At 38.2% G+C, this 17,999-nt stretch overlaps 1 pseudogene; it reads right to left on the bottom strand.

The window, feature by feature from the left end:
* Positions 1 to 13,675: 13,675 nt before the first annotated feature.
* Positions 13,676 to 14,553, bottom strand: LOC112405647 (proliferating cell nuclear antigen pseudogene; annotated as a pseudogene).
* Positions 14,554 to 17,999: the final 3,446 nt, after the last annotated feature.

Genomic DNA, 17,999 nt, shown 5'->3' on the forward strand with positions numbered 1-17,999 from the left:
GTGTGTGTCCCTTCTTGAACAGTTCCTCCAAGGAGAGGAAGCAGCCGTCCTTACCTTTGAACTGATGTGCTTTTGGCCTTGCTTGGAAATATTGTCGTCCCTTGAAGGTGCAAAAATACCTCCAGGGGGTGTAGAAATACCTCACACCATTCCCAGTTCAGCCCAGAAACTGAACTGGGGATGGGTGAGAAGCTGGGCCACCTCCTTTTCCTCTTCCAAATGCGTTTTGGTTGACAGGTGGGCCATGAAGCCTAGAATGATGAGGCAGAAACATAAGTGTTAGGCCGGTGGACCTGAGTGCCTGCTGGCTCCGTAATCTGGCTGGGCGGGCAGAAGGGGCACTCTCTGGCTCTCTGCTTCACAGATCCTATTCCTAAGACAAATTTTGCTTTTCTTATTTTAAATTGGACTTAAAACTTTTTAGAAACATGTCTATTCTCCAGGACTAGAGGATGAAGGACCTGAAGTAAAAGTTCTTATAAAAAGTTCTTTTTAAAAACTCTCTAGGTTTAGGGCTTCCCTGGTGGCGCAGTGGTTGAGAGTCCGCCTGCCGATGCAGGGGATACGGGTTCGTGCCCCGGTCTGGGAGGATCCCACATGCCGCGGAGCGGCTGGGTCCGTGAGCCATGGCCGCTGGGCCTGCGCGTCCGGAGCCTGTGCTCCGCAACGGGAGGGGCCGCAGCAGTGAGAGGCCCCCGTACCGGAAAAAAAAAAAAAAAAAAAAAAAACTCTCTAGGTTTAGAGGTCTGGTAAGGTGTTCTACTTGAATAGCTAACCTGGTTATGATAACTGTTATTTACTTATCCCTTTTCAAGTTATGTGTGTGTGTACTGGAATATATATGTATGCATGTTTGCACACATAGTATATATTTACACATATATGTATATATTATGTGCACATATATGTATTCACATATACAAATGTACATATCCATTTTAGTACACACATAGACACAGAACTGGTAGACACTATTCTAAGTACTTTTCGTATGTTGACCTGGTTTAATTCTCACAACCTACCCAGGAGGAAACCTCCTAAGGGTCCCACTCCGTCAAGTTTTAGGATTGTGTTGTTGGTATGGCTGTCATCTTGGAACAGAAAGCTGAGATGCAATACCAGAATGTAATGGAAAGAATAGTGGCTCCTAAGTCAGAAAGCCTGTCCGAATTTTGTGACCCTTCCATCTATGTGTCTCAGTTTACTTTACTTGAACTTGTGAATAATACTACCTGTGGGTTTATCACACAGATGTGTCTTGAAAAGCAAATAAAATCATTCATGTAGAAGCTTTGATGCTATTATACATGATTGACTTCGCAGTTGGTAAAAGAGATATACTTTTAGCCTCAACTTATCTTCCTCAGGTGGTCAGAAACCTCTATAAGAAATCCTCAGGAACCACTATAAGAAATCTTCTGTGGTCTTGACTTTCTTTAATGACCTTTGCTCATTTTTAAGCACAGGTGGGAGTAACAACTGGTTTGATTTTGTGGATGCGTATTTAACTACTCAATGCTTCTTCCTTATGTCCCAAACTTACAGAAGGGTCACTGAAAAAAATATTTGAGAAATAAAATCAAGCAAGCCATCCAGGGATATGTAGTTTTAATTGCCTTAGTTAGAATAATCTTAAACTATGAGTACCATGTGTTCCCGGCACTTAAAACTTATATGCAATCAAAACACTAAGAATGAAATGGGCTATAAGAGGAGTCCTAGCTATAATTTGCCTTGCTGTAGAAAAGATGATCAAAATGTAGAAGAGTAGCCCATTTCTCTTCCTGAGTACCATGTAACAAAGGGCATCTTGCTTAGAAAGATGTCTCAGTGCTTAATGAAGACAACTCTGGGTCTGCAGATCATGGGGATCCATGAATGATACTAAAAAATGAGTCAATGTCATTAGAAGGGGGCCCTGACTCCAGCTCACGTTTTTTAGTATCTTTAAATGGACCTTGAGCTAGAATGCATTATTTTATTGTACATTTCCCCTCCTTTATAATGGAGATTTGAAGAGTACCTACACTATCTTCTTCTCTTTCCCAAATCTTCCAGGGAGTAAATTCTTCAGGGAAATATTAAGAGCCTTTGTAAACCAAGAACAGGAATGAGATTTGGAAGAAAAAATCATAGGTGAAAAGTAACTAACTCTATCAGTTCTTTGTCCCTTCACTTCTTTTCAGATGTCTAGCCACCAATTCCAAATTTATCCAGAAAACAGGCACACCCTTGACCGGCAACCCAGAGCACATCTTCTTTGGGGGAATCTTCTTTGGAATCTGGGAAAATGTAGCATGATTACACTTTTCTCTGGGGATTCATCTCAGCTGGGTGTGCTGGTGTTACACTATTGCTTGTAGAACTCAAAGTAGACTTTTCAGTATTTAGTAACTTTTTTGGTGAAGCATGCAACTTAAAAAAAAAAAAAAAAAACGCATTTGATGACTTTTTTCCTCCCAGACAAACAAACGAAGTAAGATCTGTTATCCCCTCTGGCAAGATTTCACTGGGTCTTTGAAAAAGAAAAACAGCCAAACAGCGACACCCAGCCCCCAAAATGATGCAAATCATGCAGTTAGAAAAATCTTAGTATCCATAGGATTCTCTAGGTTCAGGGGGTCCAAAATGGAGGTGCAGGAAAAAAAAAAAGGAGGAAATATTACTGCAGGGTCCCTCCTAGAAAGAGGGGTAAATCAGACTTCTCCATTAAAATCCTTTTGGAGAGAGTGTAAGTTAAACTATTTGCTTTAGCAGGGCTGGTTAGAGGTAAATAGTGAATGCCATGAAGTTTATCTTCATGGACATTTAATGTGCTCTCTGAATTCCATCTCAGAACCTCTCATCCTCAGTTGCCTCTGCCTTATGGCTTTATTAGATCTCCCTTAGTCCTTTCCCCTCCAGCAAAGAGATGGTAGAGAAAATTCCCACCAGTGTGAATAAATAGGAAGAAAAAAATTTGAATTGACTTGAAGGTGTTTTTTCCTCCGTTTGCTTTTTGGGGCTTAATTTCTAATTTTGGAACAATCTAAGGAAAGATGAGACATTGGTATGCAGAGGTACTTCTCTTTGGGGGTGATAATGCCTAAAACTGCTTTCAAATCAGAGATCTTTGATTTTGAGACTGCACTTGAAAGTGTTTATTAAGCTTGCAAACATGTCTAAACTTAAAACCAGGGAGATATTTAGAAAACCTACCTTTCAAAAATCTAATTCCACGCATAGTAAAGATAATAGCATGGTAAGACAAGTTTCATCAAGTTACGAGATTGCCAGCAGCTCACATCTGAATTTCTTAAATCCTTTAAATATTCAAAATACACCTATTTTGGTATTAAGGCAATTTTATAGCAGCTCAAAAACAGGAACCTGGGATTTCAGATAACACAAATTTCTCTTTTCTGGGATGGTGGCTTTCCTTTGAACACATTTCAGGAGAAGAAACTTAAAGTTTAATATGTACAGTTTCTGAGTCCGTGTCATATCGGTTCTTTACAACGGCCTGTTCAGGGACCCAGGAGCATAGTCAACTGGAAAATCAGGTAAAGATACTGAAAAAAAGAGGACTTCTGTAACAAGTTCACAATTTCATTGACTCAGTGAGAGAACAGCTCCAAAAGAAAGTAATTCCCAGAAACTCACATTCTCAGAAATTTTCATCAGAAATGATAGAAAGAGCTATCATTTCTATCATTACTGTTCTATTAAAGAGTTAGTAAGGGCTCCCAGAGCAGAGGACAAGTAGTATCTTTGGGATTAAAGAGGCCCTAGAGAGAGAGAGGGAAATCTCTACATCACCTATGTAGCTGTTAAAAATGCAGATTCTCAAACTCACCTCCAAAAATTGAGTAGATCTCATGAGGGGCCCAGAATCTTGCATTTTAAATAGTCATTAGGTGATTCTAGAGCAGGTGGTTCTCGATGCACACTTTGAGAAATACAGTGCAGGGGTTAGAACGGCAACCAGCCCTATAGAAACTTAAGGTAAAATGTGTGCGTCCTCAGTCTAGAAAATTGCTCTGTTTCTGAAATACTGAGGCTAAATTGAATTATAGTGCTATAAATATACATTAAATTAAAAAAAAACTCTTCAGTGATGCTCTATCTTTGTTTCAGATCGATTTTTTTCCATTTCTGGTGTTTCATAACATGTCTACATTTTGCTCTTCTTTTCTCACTCAAGTCTTGGTCACTTTGAACAACAAAACAATATAAATGCATAAGAAAGCCTCTGTTAAAGAAAACCTTTAAGCTAAATCTTTATGGAAAAATTTTTAACTGTTCTTGGATCATCACCCGCTGAGGGGTTTAATTTTTACTTTTTGGATTTCGATACATTAGGTTTTCTAAAATCATGTCACAACTTACTTGTATATGTGTGTTCACAGCCTGCACCAACTCATACTCTGACCCCAAGCTCCTAAAAGCCCTCTTTACCCATGGATTTTGGATAGGTGATAGCAGCAGAATTGAAAATCTCTTGAGCTACCTGTTTGCTCCCTGGTCCAGATGACCGATCAACCACTGCTGCTTCTCTGCTGATGCCTGCACAGAGGCTGCCGTTTCTAATGGTGAGTGATTCTAAGCCAACGACTCCTGCTGCAGAAGCTACTGGTGCCAGGGAAACAGTCTCCACCATTGGCTTCATCTCCCTGAATTTGCTAACTCGTTACTACAGCTTCTACCTAGGACTCAGGCCTAAATCTGAGGAGGTGGCCAGCAAAGCCTGGCAGCACGGTGGAGGAGGAATGCAGTATTCACAATAACCCATCAGTTCTGATGTTGCCCATTGTCACTGAACACAATACAGGCCCTTTTTTTTTTTTTTTTTTTTTTTTTGCAGTACGCGGGCCTCTCACTGCCGCTCCGCGGCATGTGGGATCTTCCCGGCCCGGGGCACGAACCCATGTCCCCTGCATCGGCAGGCGGACTCTCAACCACTGTGCCCTCAGGGAAGCCCTGGAATGCATTTTTAATGGAAATATAACTGTAATAAGCCTGCCCTATTGGGCTTCTAAGTTTGTCAGGACACGCCTGAATTCAAGGGTAGATGCAGTCTAATACTGGGACCAGAGCTACAAGATCGTTTTAATGTCCACACAGTGCTATATTAGAACAGAGAATGCTGCTAAAAATTAGATTAGATTTCAGATCTAACATCTAATCTCCTTCTTGTTCTGCCGTTCTCTAGCTGTGTGACCTTGGATGAACTAACTTTACCAAGCCTCAAGCTTTTCACCTGTAAAATGAGAGGGTTAGACTAGATCAGAGCTTCTCAGACTTTTGGGTTCATAATAATTACTAGGACACCTGATAAAAAAGACATGGCTCCATTTCTGGAGATTCAGAATGAAGACAGCAATGGCCCATGTGTAGGAATTTGCATTTTAATAAACCCTCTGGGTGATTCTTTAACCGCCTTTGGGAAATATTTGTCTAAAATCAGTGATTCTCTACTCAGGTCTCAGAAATGATTGGGAAGTTTTTTCAAAATACTCATGACTGGTCCCACTGCAAATTAATTCATCAGAATATCTGGGTCTGGGAACAGGCATTGGTGTGCTTTAAAAGTTCTTCTGTGTGGCAAGGGTCAATAATCAGTGGATTAGGTAATCTCTAAGGTCTTTCCTTAGCTCTAGAACTTGGACTTTCAATCTAGGATTTTTGGTTCTACCACAATACCTCAGTTTAGAAAATGGGGCATTCTGTGTATACAGACTTACTCGTTGTTATGGTCTGAATTGTGTTCCCCCCCTTAAATTCATATGTTGAAGTCCTAACCCTTAGTACTTCAGAATGTGACTATATTTGCAGATAGAGCCTTTAAAGAGGTAATTAAAGTAAAATAGGGTCATATGGGTGGATTCTAATCCCATATGACTGGTGGCCTTGTAAGAAGAGGAGATTAGAACACACACAACACACGTTCAACCATGAGAGGACACAAGGAGAAGGCTGCTATCTGCGAGTCGTGGAAAGAAGCCTCTGAAGAAACCAACCCTGCCAACACCTTGATCTTAGACTTCTAGCCTCCAGAATTGAGAGAAAAGAAATTTCTGCTGTATAAGACCCCCAGGTTGTGCTGTTTTGTTATGGTAGCCCTTGAAAGCTAATATATTAGTCAAAGTTTTCTGAAACTTATCTGACTTTAAAGAAAATAGGATTTGTCTTATTATTCATTCAGAACCAACTTATATCTAGTATGGACACAAACTAAACACACACACACACACACACACACACACACACACAAGTGATTTAATGAGTTTTTTTTTTCAAAATCTTGATGGAAGATAGGCTATGGAAATAAGTGAAAGCTATGACCTAATCTTGAGGATGATGTTTTAAACAGGACTAAGAAAATTTTCAATGCTTTTTGCTACTAACAATAAATAACAAACCTGATTTCAATTAAAAAATAAATCACTACCAAATTTTTAATGTGATCATGTAAATTTAATGTAAATTTTAATTATGAGCATATGTGAAGCGAAATTTATTAATTTTAATTCTGGGTTTTATAAGACAACCCTGTTCCCTATCTTAATACATCTTTAATTCCTTATGCCTCTTTCTTAAGGTTTCTTTAGTCTTAATTTCAGTTGGGTCAACTAAAAAGGAAAACTACTCAAAAAAAGTAATTTTCATCATACCCTGGAAAAACAAATTTAGACTGTAAAGAAAAAGATATATTGCCACCTAGTGGAAAATAGGCAGAATCATCTGGTTGTAATTTAGGTTTAAACTACAAAATGGTTAGTACAAGAAATGTTTTAAAATGTTTTTTGATCATGAATAATTACGCTTTGTTAATGAAAGGATGTCTTCCATGTTTAGCTGCAATACCACCTTTGACTTTTATATATTCTTTACTTTTATTTAGCAACTGCTCATACACATGTAGTATATGCTGCTTGATAAAGTTGAACTTAATCTTTATCAAAGATATTTAGCTAAAGTGACAAAAGAATTTACAACTAAATATTAAATATTTACCACCCACAAAAGGTCAGTAATATAGTAAACAACCAATGTAAATATAGCTGACTGAGCTTGGGCAAGTCACAGCTCTGGACTGTTTCCTCATCTAAAAAAATGGGGTTGAACTACACGATTTATTAGACATTTTCAATTCTAATATGTTCAGATTATATATCTATAATACATGCTTATAGTTATTAAGGTCACGGTCTTTTTAATAATTAGGAGAGTACCCAAACTTGGTTTAGGAACCAGTGTTGGTGAGTTAATAGGTGTATGTCTTTGGAGTAATGTTTCAGCACAAAACTGAAAGAAGCTTATTAATGGGAATGAAGTTCCTATCTATTTATTTGGTTGCCAGGTTCCCAGGGTTTTTTTTTTCCATAAGAGTAAGATGACCTGGCTAATTTTAACTTCAGCAATTACATTCTATGCAGCTAAGTTATCCTTGCAGCTTCTGTTTTGATATAGCATCCTTTATTGGTTCCTGTCCTAAACTTTTAGGAAGTTGCTAGTAACTGATTTACTGTTGCTGACCTTTAATGAGCATGAAGGATAATATTAATTACTTGGTAATTCTGTAGGTCTTTCTTACCATAGGCCAGGGAAGGAAAGGAGAGTTTAAAGATGCTTCCCTTTTAATAGCCCTTGGTATGTAACAAGAGTGTCACAATCCTTAATTAGTTAACCCTACCATGTGTATGCCCTCGGAAAAGGTCCTATTTCAGGTGATGTAATTCAGGGAGCTTAAGTTATCAAATTGTTTTGGCTCAAATTGTTGGATACAATTTCTTGCTGTACAACATTAAGGTAGAAGCCTTTCCCTTTCAAATAGGATGGATTTAATGTGCAAATGTCATTATGTCTATAGGAAATAAGGAAGCATGCTAAGTTAGTAGGTGTCGTGAAATACTACAGATAGGTAGTTTGCTATAATCACTCAACCTTTAAATAATTAATTGTGAGAAACTGCATTTATATGAGCATTAAGAAAATAGTTAGAAGACATAGGAAAGATTGATATCAAACTTCTGTTCGATGCTTTATCCAGAGATAAGGCCCTAGGGAATGCTAATTGTATTCTTTCTAGTAACTTCCCTTACTTGTCCCTCTTTCTGTCCCACCCTCACCCCCAACAGAGGCAAGAAAGGAAAAGGAACAAAAGAGAGAGAAATGGCTAATTTTCCAGAATACATTTATTCTAATAAAGTCACAGAAAGTTGCTTCTGACAGCTGAGAACAGAGAAGACATCTAGGGTCTCAGTTTTTCTTCCTAGAAACTCTTTTTGTGTGTTCTCTTTAGTAATAATTGATTCTTAGGTGCATATTGTGATCCTTTTGGCCCATTTTACCTATTCTATTTTCAAACAAGCAAAACTGAAGAAAAATAATGTTCTAAGTCTCAAATATGTAGCTAGAAACTACCTGTCTTCTTAGAATGCATAACTGTTTCTCCTCTATTGCTTTTTCTATATGAATAACCAGATCCACCTAGTTTCAGAGGTAAAAATTTCAGTTAATAGTGTGAAATACTCTTCATTCTATCAGATTACATGGCTGCTTCACATCACTGTCATTATCAATGTCACCAGCCTGTTATATATCGTCAAATTTCTCAGTTACGTAGGTAGTTTCAGTAATAAAATATGAGAGAGGGGTATACTGCATGCTTGAAACAATGGTTGGATGTGACAAGGACAAATTAAAGATCATGACACATGTCATTAGGGAAGCAGTCTCTATAGGTTTGAAAAAAACTAGCAGATTGATCTATGACTTAAATTTCAACATAATTTAATATATCTGTTCCTTGAACAGATACATCTGTCAACTGATTACCATTATTATTCTTTTTAAGATAGCATTTTCCCCTGCATTGTAGTGGAAGAGTACTAAAGAACATATGAAATAATGAGATGATTCCCGCTCTAGGAATCTATTATTAAAATATTCCATTTCAACTAAAGAAGGCATCCTAAGTACAGACTCATGGAATGGGTACTTTGTAAGGTAACTTTGCTTTGACTGCATTGATTTTTTCCTTTTTATTATCCAAATGCACTTTCATTTGATACACATTCCAGGGAAGGGGAGTTTAAAAAGTCAAAGGTTTTTTTTCACAATAAATGAAAAGAAATTTTTGAAGTCGTACATGTTAAATTCCAGGCATTTTCTATGGCTCCTGATAGAAATAAGTTGTAGTATAATGAAATAGTTTGGAAATACTGCTCGTACTAAGAATTCAGAGAGTTAAGATGGAAAAATGTCCCAGAAATACAGGCAAAACTGACAATAGTTCTTTCTGATAAAATATTGGTCTGCTTAACAGAAAAATGTTTTATTAACCCTCAGTTCTATTGAGCACATTTATACATATGCATGATAATAAGCTTATTTATATTCAACCAAACATTCATTTGGCAAGCAGCCTAGAATATTCCACTATTCTAAGAGTCAAACAAATGCCTGAGAGATTCAAAGTCTTTGTTTCTTTTTCAGTATCTCAAATCATAACAATTCTTTGCCTTCTTGTTGCTGCACTCTGTAAAGCATATTAATTGACAGACTACACAAGCTGCCTAAACGGCTTTCTCTATCTACCTTAGAGGTAGAGCCTTCATTTGGGGCTTATATATGATATTTTTAACACCTCTGGTATTTGAGTGGATGAATTTGGCTTCTAGGCGGACTGAAAAAAGTCACAAGTTTTTATTTTATTTCATCTTCTTAGAGATTTTTTTCTTTTGGTTCATTGGTGGGAAAAAACTTAAGTCAGGGTTCAGAATTTTTGGCTAGGCAGCTAGTAAGAATGATTATTCAGATATTGAGACTACTGATGACCTAAGGAATGACCACTGCCCTTTCTTGCTTTTCTAGGTTTTCTGACTCCAAAAACAGGTATCAGAGTCAGAGAGACCATAGCATTTCTTCTCGGTAGTTGTCTGTGCAGTATGTACTGTTGGCAAGTCACCTTACTTTTCCGAACCTCAGTTTTCTCCCCTGTAAAGTGGAATACTGAAGACCACATAAGGTTGTTGTAAAGACTGGAGATAAAGTTTGGAAGTCCAAGTCACCTAGTAGGCACTAGATGCATAAAAATTATTTTCATAACCCCACTTTCTAGGTCTTTGTGAATTTTCCATTTCCTTGGGGTTACTCAACTTTATAAACTGTTTTCTCCCTTTTGTGAATGAAGGGAGGCATCTTCGGTACTCTATGTGTACAAAGAAGAGGATGTTGTTGGGAAACTATGAAAGGAGATTTCCTAGGATGCAGGCTGTTTCTTTTCCTGAGAATTGCAGGTGGGAAACTAAGACAAATACAGCTGGAGCCTGAATCACGGACTCCACTTGACAGAATAGATTCCTTACCTCCCCACAACATCTTGCGTAAAAATCCACTCCCCCAGACTCCTCTGGAAGTTCACTACTCCAGAGAGCTCCCTTCCCTGGTGGTCTGGTGGAGCCCAGGAATGCTGGCCTTTAGGGCACACAGACCAGACCTGTTTGCTCACTCAGACTCAGAGTGAGCAGCATGGGAGGTCTTGATAAGCTGGCTTCTTAAGCACGTAAGGCACGTTCCAAGCACTTGTATAGGCTGGTGAGACAAATTGTCAAGTGGTCGCAAAGAAGTCTGTATTCAAAGAAAAAAAAAGAATAAAAGCAAGGTTTTTATTAGCATATTATCCTATTAGAGCCCTAAAAGATGATTCTATATAGAATATTTTCAGATCTCTACGTTTAACTTTGGAAAAGAATTATCCTATCTCTTTAAATAGCCTTCCAGTTCTCCTTTTTTCCTAAATTACCTGGATGCTAGAAGAATTTAAACCAGGAAGGATGAAAAATTCGTGGCTCTGTAGTTTTCATTCTAAAGGAATTGAGTAAAAATGAAAAACAAAACATGAAAAATAGATGAAAGTAATACTAAGCTTACACACCCCATTCCATTTTAATATTCTCTGAATGGGTGTGGGGTTGAGCTACAAGAGGTTTTCAACGGTTACTGAAATCTTATTAGTCCCATAAAACTATATTATATTAGTTAAAGAAGACCTATAAAGTTCTCCTTCTAAAAATCTCCTCACCTCAAGATGATTACGAATTTACAAATTTTCAGAAATTAATTTTTAATTAATTTTTAACTCTAATCAAGTTACAGATTCTCTGGGTTAGAAAGAGTAAAATGATCATTCCAGGAATTTTCTATGCTCCTTGGAACTTGCACAGAATTTCTATGTTTACTTGAAAATACAGTTTCTGAATATATTTGCTTTTATATTCAAGAAATTTCATCTTAACTTTTTTTCGCTCTTTGGGAAAAAACCGTTCTTCTTTTTTTTTATTAGAATATATGGTGATTTTTTGGGGGGGCCTCTCACTGCCGTGGCCTCTCCCGTCGTGGAGCACAGGCTCCGGACGCGCAGGCTCAGCGGCCACGGCTCACGGGCCAAGCCGCTCCGCGGCACGTGGGATCCTCCCGGACCGGGGCACGAACCCGCACTCCCTGCATCGGCAGGCGGACTCCCAACCACTGCGCCACCAGGGAAGCCCCCTATATCGTGATTTTTGAAGAGAAATATCATCTTTAACTTGGTAAGAACCTCTTCTACTTTTACTATTTTATCACCCTACTGTAAATCAACATCTTGTCTCCAACGTGTACTTTTTAATGAACTTCCTTCAAGATCCTGAAGTCAGGAAACAACTGGTGCTGGTTTGTGGCACTTATTCATCAGAGGATTTGAGCCCCTGCAGAGGATCGGCCTCACTTTTTTAACTGGAGTATAGTTGATTTACAATGTTGTGTTAATTTCTGCTGTATGGCAAAGTGATTCAATTATAAATATATAATTCTTTTTCATATTCTTTTCCATTATGGTTTATCACAGGATACTGAATATAGTTCCCTGTGCTATACAGTAGGTAGGTCCTGGCTGTTTATCAATTCTATATATACTAGTTTGCGTCTACTAGTCCCAAACTCCCACTCCATCCCTCCCCCATCCCCCATCCCCCTTGGCAACCACAGGTCTGTTCTCTATGTCTGTGAGTCTGTTTCTGTTTAATAGATAAGTTCATTTGTGTCATATTTTGGATTCCACATGTAAGTGATGTCATATGGTATTTGTCTTTTTCTGACTTACGTCACTTAGTATGATAATCTCTAGGTCCATCATGTTGCTGCAAATGACATTATTTCATTCTTTTGTGTGGATCAGCCTTATTTTATTTATTTTTAAAATAAATTTATTTATTTTTGGCTGCGTTGGGACTTTGTTGATGCGTACAGGCTTTCTCTAGCTGACGTGAGCGGGGGCTAATTTCTGTTGCACTGCACGGGCTTCTCATTGCGGTGGCTTCTCTAGCTGCGGAGCACAGGCTCTAGGCGCGCGGACTTCAGTAGTTGTGGCGTGCGCGCTCAATAGTTGTGGCTCACAGGCTCTAGAGCGCAGGCTCAGTAGTTGTGGTGCACGGGCTTAGTTGCTCTGCAGCATGTGGGATCTTCCCGGACCAGGGCTTGAACCCGTGTCTCCTGCATTGGCAGGCAGATTCTTTTTTTTTTTTTAATGTCGAGCTTTATTAAGTATAATTTACATATGATAAAGTACAATTGGATTAGTTTTGAGAGATTTATATAGTCTTGGAGCCATCATCACAATGTAGATAAAATATTTTCATCACTCCAGAAATTTCCATCAGGCCCCTTTGCAGCCAATATCCTTCTCCAACCCCAGGCGCACAGAAAGGTAATGAATAGTTACCTACTGGATACAGTGAGTTCTACCGTCACTGCAAGTACGACAGAAATCTGTCACTTAATCCACCAAACACAAAATACACCGGAAAAAAGGACTACAATAAAGGAATTCTCAATATGCAGCATGCCAATTTGTGACCTTGTAGCACAATTACTGCTTGGCCTTTTTCACTTTCTTGGTTGAATCCAACATCCATGGAACTAAGCCACCTTCATCCTTTAAGGGAATAAGTCCCCACAAAAGGCTACTTATGCTAGAGAAATTATTTTTGCACAAACATACTCCTTGGGACCTATCAGATCTACTAAAACTTCCAAGACTCCTGTACAAGGCTCCCTAGGCTAATGAAACACTGCCCTGTAACAATGCTAGTCTTATAAAGCTGACAGAACTTTGGGTACATTAAGCTTCTGTAAAGTGTTAGTTTCTGCTAGCAAAACTGACAAAATATTATGTATTTGTTCTACTCTCCCCTTTTCATTTCTTGAGCTTAAGTCAGAATACCAAAATAAGTTTGGCAAATGAATCCCTCAAAATACTTTGTCACCTGCTGTATCTGGAATACTTTTCATCACTGTATCTAATGTCATATCAACCTGCTCTAGACTGAAACAATAAGCTCATTTACATGAGCTGCTTGAATTGTGAATTCTCTAGGATACTTGGACCATCGTGGTCCAAATGAAGGCACTGTCCTGTGATGCTTGAAATTCAAATGACTTTTATTTAAATTGAAAACAATACTTAAAACTGCATTTAGAGTCAAAACCCTTTTGTTTATAAAAATTATAAGGAGTATTCCTAGGTAAGACAAAGTTATTACTCGGTTAACAAGACCAGATTTGACTTTGGACTTTACTCTTTGAACAAACTGTAGAGAATGGAGAAAAAAAAAAGTTATTTACAGAAAACAATATCTACATACCTACTCAGAGGTACAAAGACAAAACAGACTTAAGTATGTGCTAGCATCTCAGAAAGAGTTCTCAAAGAGCTTAGTTTTATTTCCTTGAATTTTAAGAATGTCTAAGATCCTTCTTCATCCTCGATCTTGGGAGCCAAATATACTTTAAATGTCTCATATCAGCAATTTTATACTCTACAACAAGGGGTACATCTGCAGACATACTGAGTGTTACTGTAGGAGAGAGTGGAGTGGCTTTTGTAAAGAAGTTCAGGTACCTCAGTGCAAAAGTTAGCTGAACTGGTTCATTCGTGTCTATGGTAACAGCCTCCTCTTCTTTATCAACATTACTCGTTTGTGACAACTTAATATTTCCATTTCCAAGTTCTCCACTTGCAGAAAATTTCACTCCATCTTTTGCACAGGAAATTACAAGAGCATCTCCAATATGACTGAGATCTCGGCATACACGTGCAAATTCACCAGAAGGCATCTTTACTACACGGCTGTACTCTTGTTCTGGAATTCCAAGTTGTTCAACATCTAAATCCATTAACTTCATTTCATAGTCTGAAACCTTTTCTTGATTTGGAGCTTCAAATACAAGTGCCATGGTGTCCGCATTATCTTCAGCCCTTAGTGTAATGATGTCTTCATTGCCAGCACATTTCAGTATTTTGGACATGCTGGTGAGGTTCACGCCCATGGCCAAGTTGCTGTCGCAGCGGTACGTGTCGAAGCCCTCGGAGCGCAGGGTGAGCTGCGCCAAAGAGACATGGGACGAGTCCATGCTCTGCAGGTTCACGCCGCTCGAGCTGATGTCCCAGCAGGCCTCCTTGATGAGGTCCTTAAGCGCCTCAAGCACCTTCTTCAAGATGGAGCCCTGGACCAGGCGCGCCTCGAACATGGTGGGGGAGTCGCAATGACACGGCTGCTGGCGGAAGGAAGGAGGAAGGTGTAGCCGGCTTAGGCTTCAGAAGATGAGAATGAGCGGCGGAACTAACTCACGAACGCTTGAGACGGAGAAAGCCCACACCCAGCCCGCAGCGCCTGCAGCAATTTAATCGGCAGGCAGATTCTTAACCACTGCGCCACCAGGGAAGTCCTCTAAAGTTTATTTTAAATATATTAGATTATATCAGGAGAATTTATGAACTCTTTTTGAAATTATGATTTTTAAATTTTGGAAACAAAATAAATACATTATGTTACTAAATCTGTTTTTAAGATACATTATCAAGGTTCTGTGTCTTCAGCAACTTATATTCATAATAAAAACTTTAATTTTTTTCAAAATTCAAAACTTGTTTTTAAACATCTTTATTGGAGTATAATTGCTTTACAATGGTGTGTTAGTTTCTGCTTTATAACAAAGTGAATCAGTTATACATATACATATATCCCTGTATCTCTTCCCTCTTGCATCTCCCTCCCTCCCACCCTCCCTATCCCACCCCTCTAGGTGGTCACAAAGCACCGAGCTGATCTCCCTGTGCTATGCGGCTGCTTCCCACTAGCTATCTATTTTACGTTTGGTAGTGTATATACGTCCATGCCACTCTCTCACTTTGTCACAGCTTACCCTTCCCCCTCCCCGTATCCTCAAGTCCATTCTCTGGTAGGTCTGTGTCTTTTTTCCCGTCTCGCCCCTAGGTTCTTCATGACCATATTTTTGTCGTTTTTTTTAGATTCCATATATATGTGTTAGCATATGGTATTTGTTTTTCTCTTTCTGACGTACTTCACTCTGTATGAGAGACTCTAGATCCATCCACCTCACTACAAATAACTCAATTTCGTTTCTTTTTATAACTGAGTAGTATTCCATTGTATATATGTGCCACATCTTCTTTATCCATTCATCTGTTGATGGACACTTAGGTTGCTTCCGTGTCCTGTCTATTGTAAATAGAGCTGCAATGAACATTGTGGTACATGAATCTTTTTGAATTATGGTTTTTTCAGGGTATATGCCCAGTAGTAGGATTGCTGGGTCAAAATGCAAAACTTTATACATGAATCTAAGAGTCCACTAGAGGTCACTTTTTCAACTTATTTCCCGTAAAAACAGAAAAATTTAGCTTTGATTCCTGTCATTGAATCTTTTATACATGACTTTGTTTTCCACGTTGGAACTTTTGATTCCTCCCAGAAAAATTTCTTCTATTTCTCAATCTCTTTTTCCTGAAATCTTTCTAATACTGGGGTCATACATCCTTATGTTTCAAGTATATTTTCTATTGTGACATTTTTAATGACCTTCTTAGATATCTAATTAAGTCTATATTATTTTTGATTATTTAAATATCTCTATTTGAACACTAGCATCTAGAACACGTGTCTATTTCCTGAAGTTTTCATGGACTTTTTAAATGCTGTATTAGTGTGAAAGAACCAGAGTACAGTCTTCCTAAGACTTAGAAACAGCTGCTCAATTTCTGCTTTTTGTCACAAACACTAGTGCTGATGAAAAACATCCAGTATCAACACCTGTTGAATCGAATCTCTGAATTTCATCCATCATTCTTGATTTAATTTCCCTAGTGATTCATTAGATTCATGTTCTGAATCACTTTTTTAAAAGCAATGACTCTAAAATGTGAATGCCTAATGTATTTTTGTTTATCTAACACATTTTTTTGCTTGAGGCTTGACTAGCATGAAAATGTTCACAAGCTGCTATTACATTGTTAGTACCACTACTTGTACATAAAAAGTCACTTTGCAAGCATATCTTTGTGTATATATAGTCTTGTGTACTTTTCACTAAGCTGTCTGACATAAAGTTACAATTTTCTGGCTTCCCAGTTGAATAAATGCCCTCTTCATAACTATATTGATTTTCAGTTATTCTTAAAAAAAAATTATCCCAAGTCAGCAGTTTTTAAACTCAGAAATACTGCAATATCTCATTTCTCTATGAAATGGAGGCATTCGTAGGGAAATAACATAGATTTATTCTTACCTTCCAAAAGACTATCTCTTTATATCATTCACTCAACACTCATCTAAGTACACTATAACAGAGGCCCTTTTAACATTTCTACCAGTTTTGAAAAGATCTTACTGAAGAAAACATTTGATATCTGAAAACAAAAGTTAAAACAGCAGGCATGATTTAAATCATTCTACATATAATACCTAATTTGAACAGTATTACTTGTTGAATTTATTTTCATGCACGAATATAATACAAGAATAACTTCTTCATGTAAAATACTGAAATATTACAGAGACGAGGCCACTTCCATTGTTTACAAGGTCTAATCTCCAAAGTGGCCCAAAGATAGCTTCTTTTGTGTATTCTTCCAGATCCTGTGACACATATTTACATTCAAATGTTTCAAACAGCTAGAATATACACCATACTATTATTATACATATGTACTACATGTTTTATGTACCATACTACTATTATATACATGTACTACATGTTTTGTTTTATGTACATGTGTTTTTAAAGTAAATGTTATATAACATCGAACAAATTGTTCTGTCATTTATGTGCTTGATTTTTATTCAACAAGAGATGTTGGGGGCTTCCCTGGTGGCGCAGTGGTTGAGAGTCTGCCTGCCGATGCAGGGGACACGGGTTCATGCCCCTGTCCGGGAAGATCCCACATGCCGTGGAGCGGCTGGGCCCGTGAGCCATGGCCGCTGAGCCTGCGCGTCCGGAGCCTGTGCTCTGCAACGGGAGGGGCCACAGCAGTGAGAGGCCCGCGTACCGCAAAAAAATAAAATAAAATAAAATAAATTAAAAAATAATAATATAGATGTTGGAGTTATGTACATGTTGGTTCCTATAAATCCCTCTCATTCTTTTGATCTACAGCATAAAGTCTTTGAGAATGAACATGTCTATAGCTGAATTACCCATTTTCCTAGATAAGCACAGTCGTTTCTTTTTCCTCTTAGAAACAATGTGTATATGTGTGTACATTCTCCTATACATGGTCAAACCTTCCTCTACACTGAATATTGTGAAGAGAATTGCTAGATCATAGGGAAGAGGCACTGAACATGTAAACAGACACTGCCAAATGGCTCTCCCAATGTCTCTCAGTGTTTCACCAGTGTCCTCTCAACTAGCAGCAATTGCAGAAGAGCGGACTCCTCACACCCAGGTCCACAGTCACTACCTACCTTTACATTTTCGATCATTTCTATGGTATCTCATGTTTGAAATTGTACTTGCCTAGTTATTAATACTAATTATGTTCACCATATTTCTGTACATTTATTGGGTATTTGTATTTCCTCCTCTGTGAATTTCTTATTCATATTTTTTGCCCCTTTTCTACTGCATCATGTGCTTTCTCTTACTAATCTCTAGGAGATTTTACATATTTTGAC

The sequence above is a fragment of the Neophocaena asiaeorientalis genome, unplaced genomic scaffold (assembly GCF_003031525.2).
Source record: "Neophocaena asiaeorientalis asiaeorientalis breed wild unplaced genomic scaffold, Neophocaena_asiaeorientalis_V1.1 scaffold148, whole genome shotgun sequence".
NCBI lineage: Eukaryota > Metazoa > Chordata > Mammalia > Artiodactyla > Phocoenidae > Neophocaena > Neophocaena asiaeorientalis.